We start from the raw sequence: 12,405 nt of genomic DNA, 5'->3' as shown, positions 1-12,405 counted from the left end.
ATATGCAGCTAAATTTAGGAACTATTAGCTGTGAAGCCACATAAAAAAACCCCAAACAACATGACCCTCACCTCATAAACACACAAAGTCAATGTTCCTATAATGCTGAGGGCCATCTTGGTTTGTTCATACAAAGCTCTTGTCCTATAGTTTCTAAAGGAAAGGTTAAGAGGAGAGTCAATGGCACATTTGGTGCCTGATGAAATGTGCCACTGACTTTTCAAGTTTCTAAGTCTACTTTAACGACCGTAGGCTTTCAATGAGCAGAACTATGATGAGGAGTACAGAATGATACATAACACTTTGCTTTTAAAATTTCTTTTGGCTATTTCAATATCTATGTCTCTTGGGCTGAGAATTTTATGAATTTGTAACAAACATTAGATCATTGGGCTCATGATAGCTTTTGAAGAAAGTGGCAAATTTTAGCTCTGATTTTTCTTAAGAAAATGGACAAGGAGGTAAAAATGCATTGTTACAATAGTGCAGTGACAAAAAAAGTCACAATGACAGCTGAAGCACTGAGATGGAAGATGTAAAAACAATAATTAGCATTTGTTTAGCATTTATAGTTTACAAAATTCATTTGTAGATTTGATTCTTCCAAGAATTCTGTAACATAGGTAGGATAGGTGTTGAAGATGAAGATTTTATAGATGAAGATTTTATTTTATTTTATTTTATTTATGTATTTATCTATTTTTAAAATATATTTATTTATTTTATTTATTTATTTTTGGCTGTGTTGGGTCTTGGTTGCTGTGAGTGGGCTTTCTTTAGTTGTGGCGAGCGGGGCTACTCTTTGTTGCAGTGCGGGGGCTTCTCATTGTGGTGGCTTCTTTTATTGTGGAGCACTGGCTCTAGGGAAGCCCAGATGAAGATTTTATAGGTGACATTTCTCAAGACTCAAAGTTTGGACTTCCCTGCTGGCGCATTGGTTAAGAATCTGCCTGCAAATGCGGGGAACACGGGTTTGAGCCCTGGTCCGGGAAGAGCCCACATGCCTCAGAGCAACAAAGCCCGTGCGCCACAACTACTGAGCCTGAGCCCTAGGGCCCACGTGCCACAACTACTGAGCCAGCGTGCTGCAAGTACTGAAGCCCGCTCGCCTAGAGCCCCTGCTCCACAAATGAATCTACCGCAATGAGAAGCCCACGCACGAGGAAGAGTAGCCTCCACTCAATGCAACTAGAGAAAGTCCACGCGTAGCAACGAAAACCCAATGCAGCCAAAAATAAAAATTAAAAAAAAATTTTTTAATTTAAAAAAATAAATAAAATACATTTTTAAAAAAAGACTCAAAGTTTGAAGGATTTTCTCAAGGTTTAGAAGAGTATTCTAAGTTTTTTTTTTTAAATCCTGCTATGAGGCAGAATATCATACATTGTTTTCCGTTTTCTAAATAATTCTAGTAAACGCAATATGTTAATTCAGAAATTTTAATGATTGATACAAAGACTTGTTTAATTACTCCTGGACATACGCAGTAAATAATAATAGAACTACCTTTTATTGAGAACCTACTCTGAGATAAGCACTGTGTCAGGTGTGTAAGCTATCTCTAATTATAAAAATGCTGCAAGATGTTAAGATGTTATCTCATTTTGCAAAAGAGGAAACTGAGACTCAGAGAGGCAAAGTGAGGTGCCCCATGCTTAATAACTAACAAGTTGCAAAGCTGGCAAACTCCCATCTTTCTGATTCCGAACTTCTTTTCATTACACCTTTCTTAAATGATTTTAAGGATGTTTACTTACAGTCATCAATTTTTAGTCACTTTAGAATTACTCATTTATACACATGCAGTGTTCATTCATTCATTTGTATCCCACATATACTGTAAACATTTTTGTCGCAGAGAGAGTATTTCTAGGACCTGGACATTAGCTGGGTACTGGATATAAAAAGGAGAAAAAATATGCCTATATAGAGTTTGTAGGCTAGCCTGGAAACTGTAACAGTGAATGAATAACTAGAATATAAAGTATGAATACTGCTTAGGAATATCCACAAAGCACTTTAGCAACTAACAGGGAGCCATCACTGCCTCAGCTATGCTTTCGTGTGCTAATTTTGAATACGTAAACTATTCAATCAGGGCTTCCCTGGTGGCGCAGTGGTTAAGAATCCGCCTGTCAATGCGGGGGACACGGGTTCGAGCCCTGGTCTGGGAAGGTCCCACATGCCACGGAGCAGCTGGGCCCGTGAGCCACAATTACTGAGCCTGCGCATCTGGAGCCTGTGCTCCGCAACAAGAGGGGCCGCGATGGTGAGAGGCCTGCGCACTGCGATGAAGAGTGGCCCCCACTTGCCACAACTGGAGAAAGCCCTCGCACAGAAACGAAGACCCAACACAGCCATAAATAAATAAATAAATAAATAAATAAATAAAAAAAAAAAAAAAAAAAAAAAACTATTCAATCAAACCTTTAGTGGAAAACATTTAGTTGGCTTATTTGACATTATGTAATGTGCTAAAAGTTAATTTTGAAAAGTAGGCTTCTAAAAAATTCTTTTCCTTCTGGAATGGAAATTCCAGAATCGACACAAATAGAAGGTAAATAAAAAATTTCAGAGGTTTCTGTAATCACTGATGTTGGTAAAGCAATTTTCTCAGTTTAATACTTATAACTATTACAGACCTCACTTTTACTCCTGCTCACATGGTTGTAGCTGATCTTTATAACTACTATTAATTCCATAGTCCCGTTGCCCTGGTTCCTTGACTGGTAGGGTGACCCAAACCTTCATTTCTGCTACCCACATTGGGTTGCTGTAGTGTTTTCCTTGACTTAAATCTCAGGACATGGGAGTAGCAAGAGCCCTTTGGGAGATCTCCCACAATTCAGACTTATTCTTCCTTATCACCATTATGCAGTAGTAACACAAGTTCCCCTTGGTAGTTAGGATCAATCACCACAGTAAGTACAGTAATCACCTGTTTTGCCTGTTGATTCATTGGTATGAGGAGCCCAAAGTGGCCAGGTGGCAGTCTCAATTTCCAGTTTAATGGAACCATTATTGTGACCTCTAGTGGAAGCATTCCTCCCTTTGGAACTAAGACCTCTATCTACACTTAGTTTTGGAACTAAGACCTCTAGTGGAAGCATTCCTCCCTTTGGAACTAAGACCTCTATCTACACTAACAGAACCTAAAGTCACAGGGATAGAAAGCAAAAGTTTGCTAGTGGATCACTAGGGATAATAATGAAAAAAGCCACTCCCATTTTCACCTCCTTAATTCCCAGAACCTATGAATCCTGGCTATAGGAGAAAGAACACCACCTATATTATTATCTAATTTAGAGCAAATACTGCACCTTGGAGGACATTGCCTCAGCTGCACAAGCTATGCCATAGGCCACTTAGCTGGTACCATAAATAATTTTTCAAAAAGCCATTCCACCATTCTGTCAAGCCAGTGGATTTAGGAAGGGAGGAGGGCAGGGTAAGACTGGTGAATTCTATGAGCATAGTCCCATTGCCACTTTTTATTTCTATACAAAGACTTCCTTCATCAGAAGTGATGGTGTACGGAATACCGTGACAGAGGATAAGCCACTCCATGAGTCCATGGATGGTGGTTTTGGCATAAACTTTATGTGCGAAGAAGGAAAATCTATATATAGAGTGTCTATCCCATTGAGAACAAAATGCTGCTCCTCCCATGATGGAAGTGGTCCAACAAAATAAACCTGCCCCCAAATAGCCGATAGATCTCCTTCAGGGAATGGTTCTGTATAAATGGCTCAGTTTTTATTTGCTCCAGCAACAAAATCACATCTGAACAGCAGCTACAGTAGGAATAATTATCTAAGTTCATAATAATCCACTGTCATGCTCCAAAATTCATCTGTCTTCTATGCTCTCCCTAACCCTTACTTTACTGCCCAACAGATAATGCTTTACAGATGGATTTTTTTCTTCTTAATATTGGTATAAGGCAACATTTTTAGATGTGAACACTTTCAGAATATAATCAAGAGTAGAAGGAAAAATAGAAAAAATGGCGAGCATTTTTCTTTAAAGCACTACATTGGGAACCTCAGCGATAAAGGAAAAAGCAAGCACTTCTATCTATATATTTATAATGAGAGTTACCATTACTACTGTGTATTCATCCTCACAATAACCTACAAGCTAAATATTAATCCCATTTGTTAAACTGGAAAACTGAGATACAGTGAAATTAAGTGACACGACCCAGTCCCATAGCTAATAGTGTAGAGCAAAATCTTAAGCCAGATTTCTTACCTCAAAGCTAGTTCTCTTGACATTATACTACATTCTAACAAATGAGATTATGTTCTTTATTCTTTTCCCAGAATATAAATTGCTCTGGTATTGCATGATATAATTTTATTCTTAAAAGGGATGGGACTTCCCTGGTGGCGCAGTGGTTAAGAATCCGCCTGCCAATGCAGGGGACACGGATTCGAGCCCTGGTCCGGGAAGATCCCACATGCCTCAGAGCAACTAAGCCCGTGCGCCACAACTACTGAGCCTGCGCTCTGGGTCCTGCGAGCCACAACTACTGAGCCCACATGCCACAACTACTGAAGCCCGCTCGCCTAGAGCCCATGCTCCGCAACAAGAGAAGCCACTGAAATGAGAAGCCTGCACACCGCAAGGAAGAGTAGCCCTGGCCTGCCGCAACTAGAGAAAGCCCGTGTGCAGCAACAAAGACCCAACACAGCCAATAAATAAATAAATAAATACTTTAAAAAAGGATATAAGTAGGAGGGTAATGAAAATATAGGGCTGGCCAAAAGATTCGTTCGGTTTTTTCTGTAAGATGGCTCTAGTAGTACTTAGTTCAAGGGGATGGAGGCAGAGTTCTCACCCAATTAGTTCCTCCCCCAGCAGCTTCTGCTGACCCCTACAAGCATGTTTCTGAAAATCTGCGTCCTAAATCTCACCTATCAGAACCAAACCTACTAATCAACACTACTGCTTTACCCCCTGGCCAAAGGTCAAGAAGATACTTGGGGCTAATGAATAATAAAAATTTGCTGAAATTTTTCCCACTCCACTTCCATGGACAATGGAGAAATTCTGATTCACTTGAAACAGTAGTGTTTGAATATGAACCAGAGATATCCGTAGACAAAAGATGAAGAATCCAGCCATTTATCCATAAGAGCATAAAGTAAACGCTTCATTTTCATAGCAAAGTGAATTAAAAATTGGTATCAGCCTGATGGTATGATTAACAACAGAGACAACTAAATTATAGTTTGTGAATCTAAAAGGGGGGTTTATAAAATAGTAGTAAAGTTTATCTTATATTAGTAAAATCTATAATTACAGCTTGTTTTTAAATTACAAATATGACTGGTAATCATCTGCTTAAAAATCTCCCACAGTTCTCCACTGCTCATCAGGTCAAGCTAAGATCATCACCCAGGCTACAATATGGGTCTTGGTCTGGTTCCAACCGGATTTGAACAGCCTCAATTCCTACTGATCTGTTCTATGCACTCATGCTCTAGTTGCACAGGAATTTAAAGTGTTTTCTGAACAGAATCTTGTCATAATGTTCTTTTTTTTTGTATTATAAAGAGAAAACATATCTATCAGAAAATGCTGAAAAGAAAAAAATTAAAATAATTTCCATAATCTCACCACAGTTAACAAAGTGGTGTTTCACTTTGAAAATGGAGGAATAAAGCCCAAAGTCAAGGAACGCAGGAAGCCTCTAGAAGCTAGAAAACACAGGGAAGTGGATTTTCCCCTAGAGGCTCCAGAAGGAACAGAGCCCTGATGACAAGTTGATTTTAGCCCAATAAGACACCATTTTGGATTTCTGACCTCCAGACTGTAAAATAATAAATTTGTGTTCTTTCAAGCTGCTAAGCTTGTGGCAATTTGTTACAGCAGCAACAGGAAATTAATATAGTACCTAATGAAATTTAAGACACAGCAGAAAAGCATAATATATGCCTATTTAAAAATGTAACTCAGCACTAAAATTCAATGATTATATTTGGCCCCATATTTTCTGAGGGAGTATATTTGGGAAGTTTCATATTGTTATAAAAATTTTACAGGTAGTATTTTATGATGACCTTGGGTTATAAATTAAAGATAAAAGTTGATTATACAATGAGGCCATACACCAAGAGACATAATCTCAATGAAGCTAGGAACCATATTGATTTTGTTCACTACTGTATGTCTTGTACCTATAGAGTGCTGGGCACATGGTAAACGTGCATGAAATGAACTGAATGAGTGAAATCAGACTCTTAAACATTTTTCTGAAAGAAACTACATGAATACCCATTCATGGGTAACTACCCATTATTGTGCTGTTTAAGTAGTACACATACAAAAGCGGGCTTTTTTCTACTGCCAGTGACGGAGGCAAATTCGAGTTCTCTGGTCTTTTTTTCTGATATATACATATGCAAATGATATATAAATGCATATATGCAAATGATATATAAATGCATATATATAAATGATAAAAAGAAAAGAAGCTGTAGTAAAGAAAAATATACACTAATGAAAGAATAAACTAACAAAAGGGCAATTTCTAACAAGTGTTCTAGAGCTCAGTGGCTCTTCTGAATCTGTGAGCTCTGCTCCTTTGGCAAAGTATTATCCACTTAACATTTCAGCCATTTAACACTGTGGAGCAGTTTATAGTATAGACACTCTGTGGTGGGTTCGCTGAGCCAGCCACTGTCTCTCTCCTTCAGGTGGATGAGCTCAAGGGCTGAAAAAAGATTATGGCTTCCAGATTATTGTCACTCCAATGCCTCATTATTGACTACTTAGAGAAACTTGTGTTCAGGTCAAGTGCATGAGTTAACTCAAATAAAGCTATTTGAGAAGGGGCACTTTTCTGGGACTTTTACTAAATAGAATATGATGGAGAATCAAAAAGTGAGCAACAACAAAATAAAGTTTTTCCCATACAAGATGTTACAGAAACCATAGATATTCATTCATTTCCTCCTCTTAATTTTAGACACAATAAGTTTACTTATCTGTTTTCCAGCACAGATAAGAAATAGTGAATTAGCAGCAGCAAGATGGCATTGCAAGAAAATAGCAGAAAAAGAAGCTATACGAAGCCATAAGTATGGCCATTAATAGCAGCAGGAGGTTACAGTAAAATTACCAGAGTAGCATAATGATTTGGGACACTGATTCCATTTCAACAGTTCAAGTTCAGCTTTACCATTTACTAATTGGTGATCTCAGCTTCCCCAGCCACACAACTGGATAATAATAATACTTATCATGAGGTAGAAAGGATCACATTAGATACAGCAAGTAAAAAAAAAAAAAAAAAGTGTTTGGACATAGTAAGTGTTAAGTAAATGTTACATGTTTTTCCTTTATTAATTTTATATTATTATTACCATATATATATGTCATATAATCTTAGGAAAGTTAATCTCTCTGAAACTCATTACCCTAGTTTGCCACACATGATTGTAACAAAAATCAACTAAGAAAATATATATGGAAGCTATTTTTAAGCTGCCAAATATTAAATAGATTTTTCAAGGAACAAATCATACTCTACCCTTTCATAACGCCAAAGAGCTATAGTGAAATGGACAAAAAAAAAGGGTGATGGTGGTCAAAATAATCTTGAATCATCAAAAATGCATTTAACTAATTTCATTCATGTAGTCAATTAACATTTATTAAGGTGCCTCAACATGCCATGTGCTGGACCAGGCCCTGGTGGTCTGATCAAACCTCAGAATTCTCAGTCTGATACAGAATAGTTCAAATACTTTAGACATAATATGATAAATACTGTAATAGACCATAGAAGTAGGAGAGAAAGTACTGAGGGGATGGTTCAGAGAAAGTATAGTTGAATTAAGTGGGTATTAAAAGCTCAGAAGGCATTTACCACTCTGTTGGGAAAAGAAAATATTCTATATGGGTATAGAGGGGTAAAAAGGCATGGCATGTTTGGGAAATTATAGAAAATCCAGGTATGTACTGGGAATGAGGTAGACTAGAGATAAGCCTAAAAATAAAGGAGGGTCCTTGTATGACTTACTAAGGGGTTTGACTGATACCTGGAATTAGGGTTTTTGATCGCAAGAAATAGGAAAAAAATCACAAATTATTACTTAGTTTTCGGGATTCACAACATCAGCAGGAGGCTGAAGATAAGATCTGGAAAACAGAAAAAAACCAAGATGCTCCTTCGGGTCAAAAAACACAAAGTACAGGGACTTCCCTGGTGGCCCAGTGGTTAAGAATCCACCTTCCAACGCAGGGGACGCAAGTTCGATCCCTGGTCAGGGAACTAAGATCCCACATGCCGCGGGGCAACTAAGCCCACACCTCACAACTACTGAGCTCATGGTCCTCAACCAGAGAGCCGGCATGCCTCAGTGAAGATCCCACATGCCGTAACTATGACCCGACGCAGCCAAATAAATAAAAACAAAAACAAACAAGCAAAAAACCACAAAGTACAATGGCTGTTTTTAATTAGAATGAAACACCTCCACCCGTGTGGGAGGCTTCTGCAGATTCCCATGATAGATCTAAGTGTCCCTGGCTTCAGTGTAACCACCTCCAGAGTCAATGCCCTGGGCAGGAAGATCTAATTTCTTCCCCCTTCAGTTTCCATAGAAAATGATGGGGCACTGAGTCCTACTGAAACCATACACAATAGCAGATTCTCCCAAAATAGGAAAAGGGAGTTGGATAATAGACAGCAAAAACAAAAACAAACCCACAAAAACAATTCTGGCAAGCAGCAATAACAACCAAAAAACCAATACCAAATTTTAAATAGGCAGTGACAAGATCAGACTCATATGTTTAACAGCATATGGCTATGAAATGGCTTAAATGATGCAAAAGAGGATACATTGAAAAATAATTCTCCTTCCTACTTCTGATCCCCAGGTTGATATTTTCCCTTCTCAACAACACTTTTACTGTTTTCTTGCGTAATCAAGAACATAGATATTTCTATGTATTTTATAATTTTAGTTGCTAGATGGATGGGATGTTGTCTTTTTTATATTAATTTGTACATTAATTTTATACTCAGCCACTCTAATGAATTATTTTATTGCTTATAATAGTTTTTCAGTTGATTCTCTTTGGCTGATCAATTTGCCTGGTGGTAGGCAGAATAATAACCCCCTTTTCCTAATTCCTGGAACCTGTGACTATCAACAAAGACTCTCCTTGATCAAACGTTAGTCAGGCTCTTCTGAGCCATCTTTTCAATTAGGTCTTGACCTTTGGGCTGACATGTTTGTCTGCATTGCCCAGTTTTAGGAAGAATCCTGCTAAATCAGTTTAGCCAGAATCCCCAGTCTTAAGAACTAATCACCCTCTATGTCTGATTCCTTATCCTCTACCATATCCTTTTTTCTCTTACTAATATATCTGAAAGGTAATTTATGATCAGTTTATACAGATCTGCCTCATTTACTTACCAGCTGTAAAATATTATGTATTTTTCCCTCTATTGTAAAAAATTGTGTTGTGATCTTTTTCTTATTGAATTATAAGAGCTATTTATAAAGCAAAGAAATAAGCACTACCTCTGTAATATGTTGTAAATATTTCTCCCAAATTATCCAATTTAAAATTTTGTTATTAATATTTTTCATTATTGGCAATTTTTTTCATTTATCAGATTTATGAATATCTGCTCTGAATATCTGTGTGGATTTGGATTCTGGAGTTATGTTAAGCTTGGAAAGGCTTTCTTCCTGATGAGATTATAAAAAAATTCTTCAATGTTTTTTCTAGTATTTTTATGGATTCAATTTTTATGTTTAAATCTTTGATCCATTCACAATTTAATTTGGTAAGAAATTAAAGTAGGGATCCAAGATTTTTCAGATGGTTCTCCAGTTGTCTCATCATCATTTACTGAATAATCTATTTTTCTTGTTTTCTTCCTATTCTCTTTCATTGATCTAGATTTCTTTTCAAGCTTTTAAACATTGTAACTTTATAATTTAATATCTGGTAGCCTGATCACCCCCTCACTGCCCTTATTTTTAAAAATTTTCCTGGCTAAACTTGCCCATTTCAGTTTTTCTGAAAATTCTTTTTTTTGAAGTCCCCATCCTATGGGTATATCTGTTGGGTAGAGAATTGCATTACATTTATAGTCTAATTACAGAGTACTGATGTTTTCACACATTCTATTTACTTAAATCAATTTCTTGATTTGTGCAAGAACATATTGTGTAGTGTGAAATGACATTCATTTAGGTTTTGAAAGACATTATTAAGCATGGAGATCAAGCCCATCCTCCCCACAAGCTGGCCAGTGGCCTTTGATGTGGCCTGGGTAAAGGGTTTAGTCCAAAAATAGATGAGGTATTGGCTAAGTCAATCGTCATCCCCATCCTGGCAATTTGAATTACAAATGCAGAAATAATTTGCCAGCTGGGAGCAGGACAGAAGAAAGTAGAAACATTTATTATAGCTGAGCCATATCAATGCAGAGCATAATAAGGTCCACAAATTCTGCTGCTGAATAGTCCAGAGCTGTCTTGAGTCTAGAATCAATCACCAGGTCTCCTTGAGATCTGTTTGGCTTTATTAAGGCACCAGTTTTGAGGTTTCTTTGGCATTCATGCACCATTGTTTTTCTCTGAGTGTTTGTACAATAAACTCCACGATGAATCATCTAGTTCAGTAGATCGATTATTCTTTAAAAAAAAGACCCTTCCAAGAAAAGATATCTTACAATTACGTATCAGTTTACAAATCAGTTTACAGTGCTTTCACTTATATTATCTCATTTAATCTATCAACAACCCAGGAGACTAATGAACTTCAGAGATAGAGTTTTTCAGGCATCTAATCATTAAAGGCAAACAACTTATAAGGCTGAATAACTTAAGGTTGAACTTTCATTAAAGGCACTGGATAACTTCCAGACACAAATTTCTTTTAACGTCCTCTGAACATGGTTGCCTGTGAATGTGAGGTCCCAAACTGCTGTAGTCAATTCATCACCAAGCAGAGGATGAAGCTAGCACACAGAGAAGGGCAGACTCTAGGGAACCATAGAAATTCGGAGCTGGAGCCACTGAATTAACATTACTCTGAAACCTCCCAATCTCTGAACTTCATTTCTGTGAACCAATAAATTTCCTCATTGTTTCAACCATTTAAGAGTATAGTTTTCTGCTGTCTGTAACTGAAAACACACTGATATGGCATCAATTACATTTTTACATGAATTCAAAAAGCAGGGACTAGAGCGCTGGGGGAAGAGAAGAGTACTCGATTGGGGAGGGGGTTTATAAGACGTCTGGATGAAGGATGTTGCCTGGTCAGTTCAGGAGAATGTGTGCAGAGGGAGGTGTTGGGTGGCACACTAGAAGGCAGGAGAAGAGAAGGAGGTCAAAGAAGAATAAAGATGAATTTCATGTACTTACTAGTCTAGCCCCTTCTAAGTTGTTTGAAGACTTTTAGCTTTGATAGGAAACTTAGAACATTGTCATAAACCTGCAAATAAAAATAGTAATTTTTGATTTTTAGAATTAAACTTCAAATCGTACTCTCTTAGAGCAGTGTTTCCCAAACTTCAATTTTTCCCATTACGTGTTTAGATGTTTGTCATATCTAAATATGGTTTTTACCTAATATTTTCCCCTAAATCAGTCGTTCTCAACCAGGGGTGATTTTGCACCCAGGAGAACATTTGGCAATGTCTGGAGACATTTTTGTTTGTGATAACTGTGTGCTAGTGGCACCTAGTGGATAGGGGGCAGGGGTACTGCCAAACATCCTACAATACATAGGGCAGCCTCCCACAGCAAAGAATTACCTGGCCCACCACGCCAGCAGTACCAAAGATGAGAAATCCTGATGTAAATCAGCTCATTTTCTTTTAAACTTCATCATAACTAACATTTATTGAGCAATAGTATATATTTTTTTACTGAAGTATAGTTGATTTACAATGTTGCATTAGTTTCAGGTGTATAGCAAAGTGATTCAGTTATTCATAAATATATCTATTTTTCTCAGATTCTTTTCCCTTATAGGTTATTACAAAATATTGAGTATAGTTCCCTGGGCTATACAGTAGGATATTTTAAATATTGTTCTAAGTGCCTGACGTACAATATTTCATTGAATCTACACATCAACCTTATATAGTAGATAACACCATAAAACTTATTTTACAAGTGAGGAAACTGAGGGTTAACTAACTTGTCCAAGGTCAGACAGCTAGAAAGTAGCTGAATCTGGATGGTTGGATGATAGAGGTCCTGAGCTTAACTAATAGGCCCAATTTTATATCACTAGTATAAATGAAAGCCAGTATTTTTTTAAAAAATTTATTTATTTTATTTATTTATTTTTGGCTGCGTTGGGTCTTCATTGCTGCACGCGGGCTTTCTCTAGTTGTGGTGAACGGGGGCTACTCTT

General features: G+C 37.3%; 1 long non-coding RNA gene across 1 annotated transcript in view; it reads right to left on the bottom strand.

The window, feature by feature from the left end:
* LOC132365910 (uncharacterized) overlaps nt 1-12,405 on the bottom strand; it is a 34,415-nt gene that overhangs the window by 10,957 nt on the left and 11,053 nt on the right. Inside the window, exon 2 of the long non-coding RNA XR_009503305.1 lies at nt 11,406-11,475. This is a non-coding gene — a long non-coding RNA (uncharacterized LOC132365910). The remainder of the gene's footprint in view (nt 1-11,405; nt 11,476-12,405) is intronic.

Source organism: Balaenoptera ricei, chromosome 5 (genome assembly GCF_028023285.1).
Source record: "Balaenoptera ricei isolate mBalRic1 chromosome 5, mBalRic1.hap2, whole genome shotgun sequence".
In the NCBI taxonomy this organism is placed as follows: Eukaryota; Metazoa; Chordata; class Mammalia; order Artiodactyla; family Balaenopteridae; genus Balaenoptera; species Balaenoptera ricei.
Note: the sequence above shows the minus strand (reverse complement) of the source record. Positions and strands in the feature narration are given on the sequence as shown.